This window comes from Bactrocera tryoni, chromosome 5 (genome assembly GCF_016617805.1).
Source record: "Bactrocera tryoni isolate S06 chromosome 5, CSIRO_BtryS06_freeze2, whole genome shotgun sequence".
Taxonomy (NCBI): Eukaryota; Metazoa; Arthropoda; class Insecta; order Diptera; family Tephritidae; genus Bactrocera; species Bactrocera tryoni.
In genome coordinates this window covers 9,684,623-9,696,816 of record NC_052503.1, presented here as the reverse complement: position 1 = coordinate 9,696,816, position 12,194 = coordinate 9,684,623, and the positions used below count along the sequence as shown (strand labels likewise).

Below are 12,194 nucleotides of genomic sequence, written 5' to 3'. Positions count from 1 at the left end.
GGCTAGCTAGGCTAAGTGCGTCGTCTTTAAACGCGTTTTTCTCGAGACTGTGTGTTTTGGTTGGCAAAATTTCTCGAGAACTACCCAACTGATCTTCATGAAATTTTACATAGGTCTTTGAGATATAATTCTTAAACACTTGGACGAAAGATTTTTTTCAATTACGACTATTTTAAAAAAATGTCGCCAAATTTTCACTGAAATTTTAATTTTTTTGTAAAAATGTCTCCCAAGAATGCAATGTTCACTTTTTTCCTTTGCCCAAGTTTCAAGTTAAGGTTTTAACTAAAATACGTACTTTTTCACTTTAGATAATCCTGTGAGGATTATGGCGAGTTTAATATATTTTTTACCAAACAATTCAGAATTTCTTTGTTAAAAGTGTATGTTTGTAATAAGAAAAAATTTAAAAAAAATATTTAATTTTTTATTTGAGAAAAAAATTGTGAAAACGGCTGTTTTTACTCGAGGAAACCCATGTGTAACCCCTTAAAACTTTAAAAATCGGTTTTCAAGATTAATCGCAAAAAACTGATCCAATCTTAATGAAATTTTACACAGGTCTTCGAGACATAATTTACAAGGTCTAAAACGAAAGATTAAAGATTTTTTTATTGAATTATTTCCATTTAATAAAACAGACTTGTCGAGAAGTTTTCACCAAAATTAGCATTTTTTGTAAAAACGTCTGCCAAAAATATAATTTGCATCTTTTTTTCGTTTCCCCTTCGACCAATACCTAGTTTAAGGGCTTAGTTAAGGCTCATATTGGGTAGTCGAAAAAGTCTTATCGTATTTCTAATCAAAATGGTATAACACAACGTGATTGGTAGCACTGGAGATATACGTCTGCAACGTCATCTTTGGGCAAAATACGAAAAGACTTTTTCGACTACAGAATATTTTTTTTTTTAGTTTTCATGATCCTATATGAAGTTCTGCTGTCAACGCGGAAACACCTTTCTCCCGAAGTACTGCTTGAAATGACATCTTAATAAACGAGTTTTGGAGTTTTGAATATTTTCCTTTGAAAATTTCCAAAAAATCTTTGCAAAATATATTTCTTTGAATAACATGAAGTTTAAATAAAATATTTAATGTTTTTTTTGGAAAGAAAATATTGAAAAGAAGTCTGTTTTTGCTCGACGAAACCCATGCAACTGCTTGATCCTTGGATACACTGACTAAAACTCTACTCTCCGATCGAAAAGCTGAAAGTAAAGACTACACAATTGCGTAACACATTACATCATTGCGTATAGTACTGATTCATAGCAATCTGGCAACATGGCACGCAACAAGCCTTTATCTACGATAATGTGTGTGTGTGCGATAGCTGGACGCAATCGTTTGGCGCGAAACTCAGCAGGTTGCACAACAACAACACACTCTTGTATATGCAATACAGACAATTGCAACAACTCTGAAAAATTGCATAATTAAATTGTTGACCTAGAAGCAGAATAAGACACTTCTAATTACTCACTTTCAATATCGCAAAGGTGTACAGGGCACTCATACAACTACAAAAATACTTTCCAATTATCATAATCGCGCATTAACACACACACACACATATATACACACACCAAGGTAATTCTGTTGGAAATACAAATGTACATATATGCAAAAATGCGTAAAGACACACAGCTTCTGCAGTCAACAGATTCAAAAGCGGCCTTTCGTTAAAAAACTATAAAAACAAGCGAGCGCTGATCACATGATAATCGCGCAAATGAAATGCCACATTCGTCTGTTCCGTTTTGTAACAACCGTTAAAAGTCATTAAATGCCGTCACTGGTTCTCCTTTTCTCAAAAACCGCTTTGCGAAACAAGTGGACTTTCGCGCCTACATACTAATGTTTTGATCTGATTTTACACACAAACACACACACACGTCTGTTGTAGGCGCCGTAGCAGGCACTTCCGCCGCACGTGATGCGGTCACCTCGTGCGCTCATTTGGCGACTGGGAGCGCTTTGTTTGATTTTACGCAATCCAGTTATGTCACCTCTTGACAGCCACATTCATAAATCCATATTCATCGTGTCCACGTGATTTGAGGGAACCGAATTTGGCATATGACTGAAGAATCACAAATCTTCTGAGAATTTCGCAAATTCTTTAGAGCAGATCTGCCGTTTAATTAGTGTAAATACGCTTATGTAACACTTTCAGCTGAGAATATGGGGTTTATGCCATTATATGTTATACTATGTATAATTTGTACAGGGTGTTCGAAGTAGAGGTACTTTTTTTAATAGTATTTTTTTTTTTTGAAGATCACGTGTGAGTCGTGTCAAGCTGTCATGTTATTTTTAATCAGTATTGTTTGGTACTTTATGATTGAAGGACTTGTGCCTGAACAACATTTACAAATCGTTCAACTTTATTACGAAAATTCACTTTCTGTTGTGTTTCGCGCGCTTAACTCAACTTATGGTCAACATAATCGGCCTACTGAGCGTGCTATTCGCAACACCATCATCCATCTTGAGACTCAAAAATCATTATTGGACAATAAACGACCGAATAGACCACGTCTAGCACGCAGTGAAAAAAATATATCAGCCATAGCTGACGAAGAGCGTGGGGAGTCCATTCGGTCCGTTCGCAACAACTCGACCTGGCGTATGGAACGACTTGACGAATTTGACATGAAGATCTTAAATTAAAAACGTAAAAAATACTGCGACCGAGCGACATCGCTTCAATGTTCTTGAAAAGTTCTAAGAAGATCCAACGTTTTCGAGCCAAATTTTGTTCAGCGATGAGGCACATTTTGGGCTCAATGGGTATGTAATAAATTAAAATTGCCCCGTTTGGGACTAAGAGCAACCTGAAGCGATTCAAGAGCTGCCAGTTCATCCAGAAAACTCAGCGGTTTGTGTGGTTTGTGGGCCGATGGGATCATCATTCTATAACGTTAATGGCGACCGTTATCGCCATGATAAATGACTATTTGATGCCTGGAATCGAAGTTCGTGATATCGACATTTGGTTTCAACAAGACGGTGTCACTTCTCACACATCGTAATGGATTTGTTGAGAGAACACTTCGGTGGGCAGATAATTTCACGTTTTGGGACGGTCAAATTGCCACCAAGATCGTATGATATCACACCGTTAGTCTATATAGACAAGCCGCTTCGATTCAGGCCTTGAAGCAAAACAAAATAATGTTATTTTGAATAATAATAAACATTCTCCATTAAATTTAAAGTTTCTGTGTTTTTTCTACAAAAAAGAAAGGTATCTCGAAATGGGAAACCTTTTATATATAAAAAGACAGTTTTGTAGCAATCTGATGAGCAGTCAGATCTCACATTGGTTTGAAAACCCAACCGCAGTGCAATTGGAAGACACAGACACTTGATATGTGAGCATTTAGTGTGGTTCGATTGATACCCATTTCAGACATATCAAGTTCGCGCTCGCAGAACTACATTTCAGCGGTGAAGCTGTCAGCAAACTATTTTTAGAAAATAAAATAAATAAATGTTCATAATTTCACATGCGGTAGCAGTTTGCAAGTACGTTTGACATTTCTTCGTTTTTCATGGTATTGACATTTTACTGAGAGAAAATCCACAAAAACTTCTCAGAATGTCTACTTTATACCTTTTCTAGAAACGCAAGCTAAAGTAAATTTGTATGTGTATATGGTTTGCCATGTCCAAAGAAATATTCGAACAGACACTTCATTGTTTACTTCACCTTCGCAGTAGGTGGCCTGGACTTTGCACCCAAGCATCCAGCATGGCTTTATGTTAATCTTGTATCTCTTCAAGAACTTAAGAAACTTTTGCTTTGGGCGAATAAAATAAATTTGCATTTATTTCACAAAAATCTCTTCAAATTCGTTTTTAATATTTCCAAACCTTTTTGTTTTAATGCTTCTATAGATGTAAATATATACAGTCGGTGCCAAAAGTTCAGCACAATAAACTAAAACCTATTATTATTCGAATTGGCAAGATCCGAGTGACATAAATTATTAATATTCCCTGTATACGAGTAGTTTGCTTAGGGTTTTTTTCTATTTTTGTTATATAAAGGTAAATAGTCTGCACCGCTCATTCTGGGTAGACCGAATTGAGTTCAGTTGTTTCTCGAGCTAACAAAGTTGGTATCAGCAAAATTTAATTTTAGCGTCGCTCGATTGCATGTCTCAGACCGAGCAAGTTTAATTTCAAATTTTAGCCAGAACCGACACCACTTATGGAACACAGAACTGCTTCGTTCGTTAAATTAAAATTAATTTTTGGGTGTTATTTTTCTGTCGTGGTTTGTTAAATCAATTTCGACATGTTTTTAGACTTGTTTTATAATAGTAAATTTGCTATTTATATCTTTAACAAGAGAACAACAACTACTAACAAACAAGCAAGTCGTTTGCCGCTGCTCAAGTTTCACGATTTATCACAATTTTACTCATTCATTTATCAGCTTTAAATTATTGATTTGTTAGACGTAGTTGTCATCAATTAATTTCAATTATTTCTTTTTTCTGAAGTTTTTTTTGCTCGCCTTACACTAAGTGTTAGACGACATAAAGGGCTTGATGGAAAATTCCCACGCAATATTAGTTCAAATGGTGCCAAGAGGTGCCAATAACAAACAATAAGATCTAGACCTGCACTAGAGCTTTTGGCTAGATGAATCCACTTGGCGGTGCGCAAAGAAAATTAAACTTATTTTTATTTCGTTGTGTTGCAAAGAGTAATCTGCATAAAGCTCTCTTACAGCAGTCGGCGTCTTGTTCTTCATCGTAGTGTGGCCGACTTTCCTACAGGGTGCGTATGAAAACACTCACTGAATTGAATTCAGTAGACGCAAACATGTCTGCGCGAGGCTGTGTGTACACCAGACACCGAGTACAATTGCTCGGCCATCGGCGTTGTCACTTTATCGCTGTCGTCGGATTTTGCGTGTGCGTTTCAATTGAAATTGAAATTAACTTCAATAATGGAACTGTGGAAAGCATAAGTAAAACTACACACGCACACACTGTGTAAATATGTACATTCATATGTTATGTTGATATATACTACATATACATATGTATGTGTGGGTATGTGGGTAAAATTTCCTATTCTTTTCAAATATTGACAGTTCAAAACTAACTCATTTGCGCTCAAATTGTATTTTAAGTATTTGTTTATGATATTTTTATTTATCGGTATTTTGATTTGCTGTTGTTTTTTTATGTCATGTGTGCACGCCCGCAAGGTCACGTTTTGTATATAACTGATATGCTATTTTTATCTGCAAAAAGCGTTTCGTTTCGCGTTTCGCGTTTCGTTCAGTGTTTTGTTGTGACAAAAAATACTGGCTTTCTGCTGAAAGCACTTACAATCGCCAGTCGTAAAATTCATTAGCGAGTAAACACTTCGGTGTATTTCCAAATGAATTGTGCAACTATTACTAATTTCATTGTAAGTGATTTATGATCCACTCCAAGCACTACGGGCTATTCAAATAGCCACGAGTGCGAGTATACTATGGACATACAAAAATACAATATCTACAAAATAAATATATATAATATATATGGGTATATATGTCTGCAAATGTGCCCACATTTCACCAAGATGCTTGACCACTGAACTGCAAACCCAATTAGTCTACCGGCTTCCTACTTTTTAAATACTTTTACGTCGCCCTACGTTTGGGAATTTTCAGATTTCGGTCAGAATCTACCAAAAAATTAAAGATATTTTTTTTAATGAAATACATTTTTCTAAATATCAAATATAATAAGTGCGATTTCAGATAGGAACCCCCAGTTGTAAGCCGATATACTTACTGAGTAGTTTAAAACTTCATTTCAGACTTTTTGCTCTTGTTTAGGTGTATATATAAGTATATTATAATCATTTTAACAAAGCCACACAATCTAATAATTTATTTGCTGTTTAAGGGCTTCCCTAATGTATGCAAATTGTACGCACTGTAGATACAAACCATCAATATCTAAATATCTAAGGGAAAAACTTGCTGTGTGTACTTGAGCACATTAGCGAAAGTGACTCACGTGCCCCTCGCAAACAATTGTCATTATTGGTGGAAAGTAAAAATAACAAAATCTCTCATCCTCCTGCTCGTTTCTTTCAATTTCAATCACACAATTTGTTCCTATTTGCTGTGTCAGTAAATATTAAGTATTTTAAAACTTAAAAAATAATACGCATATATACATTTGTATACCCTGAACAGGGTATATTAAGTTCAGCATGCTGTTTGTGCGTCACACTCAAAAAGCAACGTCAGAGATCACATACAGTATATATACATATGTATGTTTATAAATGGATATTAGGACAAGCTGAGTTGACTTAGCCATGTCAGTCTATCTGTCCGTCTATCTTTATACAAGTATATGCGAAAAGTCTCTCAGTTTATTAGGTATCGATCTGAAATTTTATACCCGCTCCTTCCTTATCAAGAAGCTGCTCATTTCGCGGAACGGCCGATATCGGAAAACTGTAACATATAAGTAGCTGCCATACAAACTGAACGATCGCAATAAAGTGCCTGTATGAAAACCTTTTTATTTGATTAGATATTTCGAAGAAATTTGCCTTGAGTTATGCCGTAGGCAATGTTGTAATATCCAAAAAGATTGTTGAGATCGGATTACTATATCATATAGCTGTCATACAAACTGAACGAACGGAATGAAATGCTGTTATGGAAAACTTTTTTATTTGGCTAGATATTTTTACCATATTTGGTAAGGCACTGGCAGCAATCAAAGTAACCTTGTACTACATATAGGCCAGAAGTGTCTTGGGAAGCAGGTCAATAGTGGAAAGTGTTGCCAGAAGTTAGCAACTTCACTTCTACTGGGTGCCAGGTCACAAAGGCATCTAGGACAACGAATTAGCCAAGAATGGTGTGCGGTTAACATCCGAAAACATGATCAACATTGGGAAACCCATGCATTGTCTATACGAAGATCTCGACAGAAGCGTGGTAAATAAAATCAAAACCCAATGAAACGAGCTACCTATGTGCAAGACATGTGCAAAAAGGTAGGACGAAAGTACACAAAACTCCTATTGAAATGATCGGAATACTATCTGATCACTGTCTGGTGGCGGCACATACCCGCAGAATGGGGCTGACAGATCGAGAAGACTACAGCAAGCAGGGCTCCAGGGAAACAGTGGAGCATCTGTGGTACACTTGTCCTGTATTGGCAAGTCTACGCTGTAAGGATCTGGGATCCCCACGGTATGATACACTAAAGGAGGTATCGATAGTAAGGCCGTAGAGTCTGTTAAAATTAGGGTCAAGCGCAATCATTCTTAAGGATAACTACTTCTCTTGGACCAAGGAACTGAGCTCCATTTGGTATGGCAAAAGACCGAAACTGGTCTATGCGTGGCTTATTGCTAAATCCGAAAGTCTCCTCAAAGCCGGTTTTTATTTTCTGTTAAACCAATGATTTTCGTAAATAAAGGAATTTTTACTCACTTAAATAGCCTAAAATAACTGCATTCCTAGTCAAAATATTCAAACTATTTTGGTAAATCCATTCAAGGGTGTTCCACTGTAGCTGTGTGTTTATTTTAAATAATTTGCTGTTTTTAGAACTTCGGTTTAATTTTATGCACACGAGTTTTGCGTATTGGCAGTTAAAAGTGGGATGCACGAAGCGCTGGGTGTTTGAAAAACGCAATGTGACACGGCTGGATGAGCACACCGCCTGTGGAATAAGACTGCTAGCAAAGGCCAGTGGGAGTCATGAATACATACATATGTATGTGTGTATCGATAAAATTGGAAACCACTTAAAATAGTGAAGCCCCTAAGCAATGGAAATATTCAAGTGCGTATTTTATGAATTTCTGGTATAAACACACATGCATTATTTATGTAATTAAGTACAAATGAACGTGTATGGCTAATTGACTTGCTCAACACACATAATTTCAGTTCTATTTCCCCTATGTAAGGTGTGCAGGTGAGTGTGTGTGCCGTTCCGTTGTCAGTGATTTTCCTTGGCATATCACTTTTTATATTCTACACCTGAATGTTTAAAACGCGTTTTGGTTGACCATGGGTGTTCCATTGATTTCATTAGCGCATTTCACTTTTACAGAGCTCCTAACTGGGAGCTGTTTATGAGTTCATGTCTGTGTATCGGTTTATATGGAAATACACACACCCCCGCGCGCATTTGGTTCCAGCGTCAGCGTCATTAATTCAGGCAGACTTGGTTGCAGAAACCGAAATACGAGCACAATATAAATGAAATTCACGAGAAGAAATAATAAATAACAGATATCGGAAACAGTAATGAAAATAAAAACAATGCGCCGCAAAATAAAAGCGAAAATAACGAAAAAGTAAACAAAAATAATAAGGTAAGGCGAAAACAAAGTGGTAACCAAGCAACCCGCCACAAAAAGAGCCAGTCGGGGCGCGGAAAGAGTGGTCAATGCAAATACTTAGGGTGGTTCGACGTATTTCGAAATGGGTTATGTTGGCAATAAACTAAAAAGTTTGGATTTCATATATTATGTTCTAATAATGAATACTGTTTAGATTATTCCACTTTTAGGCAGGCTGTCACTACAGTAAAATCATTATTTCCTAGCAAGTTGAGACACTCTCTTGTTTCAGTTGCCACTGCTAGCGAATTTCGACTCTTAGCGTGGTAGTCAAGCACTCAGTTCGCTCAGCTAGACGCTGTCAAAACCGGCACTGGTACCATAAATAACATCATGCAAACTAGCTGGACTCAGCCATTCCAGCTTATGTCGACATAAATTCAAACTCATGCTTTATTTTTCGTACATTTTTGGCAACACATGTGCATAATATGTTTTCCACAAGAATGTCGTCTGTTCTACAGAGAGCGCGATATTGGTAACTCTTGTGTCTTGACTTTCTATGTACATATGCACACGTGTATTTACTTGCACTGCTATTCACCGCTTCGCTTCATTTCACCATTTACAACTACGCTTACATACGATTCACTAGGTCATTCACTTCGCGTCGCACGTTTCGTTTGTTTTGTTCACTTTGCTCCACACATGTTGCATGTCGTAAGGCCTTGCCATTTCTCCAAAGCAAAACAAAAGCAGTAATAAAAGAAAACAAAAGGCAGCAATCTTCACAAAAGGTGTAAACATCTAGTACTACGACACTTAGTCACTGCTTGGGCCAATATCGTGCCCAGTTAGTCATTTAATCACTTCACTCACAGCTCATTTGCGTCGCACAACCGCGCTTTTGCCATATCCGATTTCATTAACATACCGCCCCAGGAAAAACAAAAAGAACCATTGACGCTTATCGCCTCACTACGAACACACTGGAACCCATTCACATGTACACAAACACACACATATGCACATTGGGTTCGTGGTATTCGTGCAGCGCTTAAAAATTTCGCAAGCATTCAGTTTTTATAAAAGCTGTCAAAACTATTGGAGGTTCAAATGTCGCCATGCCGGTATGTCTTCGCGATTCGGCACTGTTCTTATAACCAAAATAGCTACACAAGCATACCTACATACATACATAGGTGTAGGTAATTGTGGTATTTAATCGAGGGAATCGCGTTGGCTGGGGAAATTTATCGGCGAGCCCTGTACTCACGTTATAACGAATTGTACGCACTTCACGAGTATACGAGTATCGCACTGTAGATGTGTGTGAATGTGCGCCTCGGTAGATATGTAGCGTCGCGAAACTTGAACTTGTTGCCGCTTACACGTTTCTCACATCAATGATTTACTGTTGATTTTCGCAGCACGTTTTAACGTATAACAAATACACAAATACGGCAATACGGCCGATACAGAATACAGTGCACACAAAGCCCGACACTCACTTTGAGAAGCGGGCAGCAGATTGAATGGCGTACTCATTTATTTGCTCACTTAGTCTGCTCATGCTGAGGCGGCAGTTTGTTTGCGGGATAAACGCTTGTTTCGCTAGGTTAGACGGTTTTCCAAAGTGACACTCTCCACAATACGAACACACTTACACACACACACTACTCTAAGGCAGCAGAGCTCTCTCGAACATAGTGTGACTCGCTGACCGGTTGCACAAACTGATCTCTTCAGCGTAAGAAGGCGCTCAGAACTAATGTGACTGCAGCTAGGCGCTTGTTTGTACCTGCGTACTCCAATGTGTGGCATGAATGCACATCGCTTGGTGTCTCTCAACGCCAAATGCCATTTACTTGACATTAGCAAATATGCTTAGCACATGCCTCGGCACAGTGTGCTTTGGCAGATAAAAAGGTCAAAGATATTTGTAAAGCAATGCTGTGATATTTAAAACCGTTGGAACAAATATAAGATAGACAACTGATGTCCGCGCTCTAGTGGGTTTTTACTGGTTTATTTTCTGCTTTTGTAATTATTTGATGATTTTTATATGTAGAAATGCCATAAAGCGAAGGAATAAGCAAAATAAAAATTTTTGACAAAATGTCGGTTTCTCAAAAAAACAAAATATATTTTTGACCAAAATTGCGGGAAATTATCGGTGAGCAAAAATCTTCGTTCAATTTCTAAAATATTTGGGTAGTCGAAAAAGTCTTTTCGTATTTCTAATCAAACTTCAACTTATTTTATATGTATATTAATAAATAAATAAACATTTAGGTCGACCACTTTTTGCCATTTTTCCTCTAAAGATCAGTGTAAATCGAAATTTCCAGAACGGAAGCGAACGAACCATTGTTGGGCTACACGAACTGACACAGCACCGTCTCTGTAAACTTCACAAATTTCGGTGGTGGTTTGCGTTGCATTCTTCAATTTTTTATGCAAAAATTTCAAAATATAGCGAATTTCTTCTTTATTTTCACTCATTTTTGAGCAGCTGTAACTTTTTTCCAACTTCCCCGAATTTAATTTTAGCAAAATGAAGCTTAAAATCTCACCTTTCCAACACTATATGGTACGACACAATATGATTGATAGCACTGGAGATATACGACTGCAACGGCATCCATTGACAACATACGAAAATACTTTTTCGACTACCCAATATTTTCATTTTTTTAACCTAGAGAGAATGAATTTAGATCATTATTGGAATATGATAACTTTTTCATATTGAGACTCACATCTTGCCACATTTCGCACATATTTTCTGCATTCTGTTATATAAAACACTGTACTAAACGTTTAGTTTTTACCCTCTCTCGCTCTCACTTAGAAATTCAATTGATTGCGTACTAAGACTTACCGGCTTACTGACGTTCAGACTACATATTTCGCAACTCAAACGAATAGTATTGACAACCACCACCAGCTGACTTGCTGACCGACGGACTTGACCTAGCACATACCTAACTAAATATGTACATATGTGTGTTTCAGCAGATTGGGTGTACCTACGTATATTTCTTACTTTAATTCTTATTGTGAACGTTCGTGTATACAAATATATCGCATCTGCATGGCCCTATGTGAGTGCATAAATATACTGGCATTCCTTACTTGAGAGACACGGCAGCAATGCTGAAATGAGCAATCGCTTCAGAGCATAAACTGCTTAAATTCACATTGATGTTATTGCCACCACTCAAATTGCGAGAGAACGCTGTTTGTGGCGCAGACAGGTTTTCAAATGGTTACTTTGTTGTTTGTGGTATGGCATAGATATACATAAGTATCTGTGCAGGTATACGTTAATGGACTGGTCTATGGAAGTCGCGGCTGCCACACATAAATTGTACAGTAAATGCTGCTTATAATCACCTTCGTTAATGGAAATTCGCCTCAAATATCTGACAAACGTGAATGTGATGCTTCAAAGAAACAATTATTTTCTTTCCCTCTTTCAACGAACCAAAACCAAAGTCACTCATTATTCCCGTCCTGCTATATGGAAGGAAGACTTCCACTCCGTTGGAAAGACCAGATGAAGAAGGAATCTTGGAAACTCCAATTGGCACCACCTTGCGAAAAGAACAAACGACTAGGGCGCTATTGTTAACTCGGTTATAATCTCGTAAGCGGTGTCTACGCCAGTAAAGAAGAAGATATTATTAGTCAGAAATCTTAGAATTTTTTATTCGTTAAACTTTTCGAGGGGAATCAATCTGTGCACTTGCCTTTGATACTCTTGAGTTTTGCTTTTCAAAGGAAATTGGAACTTCGGGTCGAAAGGGCTTATATCTAGAACATACTGTACTCACCTTCAACCCTCC

General features: G+C 37.4%; 1 protein-coding gene across 1 annotated transcript in view; it reads right to left on the bottom strand.

Moving 5' to 3' along the window:
- Nucleotides 1-9,742, bottom strand: part of LOC120778868 (band 3 anion transport protein) — a 49,748-nt gene extending 40,006 nt beyond the window's left edge. The window contains exon 1 of the mRNA XM_040110903.1: nt 9,620-9,742. The gene's annotated coding sequence lies outside the window, so the exon portion shown is untranslated. The remainder of the gene's footprint in view (nt 1-9,619) is intronic.
- Nucleotides 9,743-12,194: the final 2,452 nt, after the last annotated feature.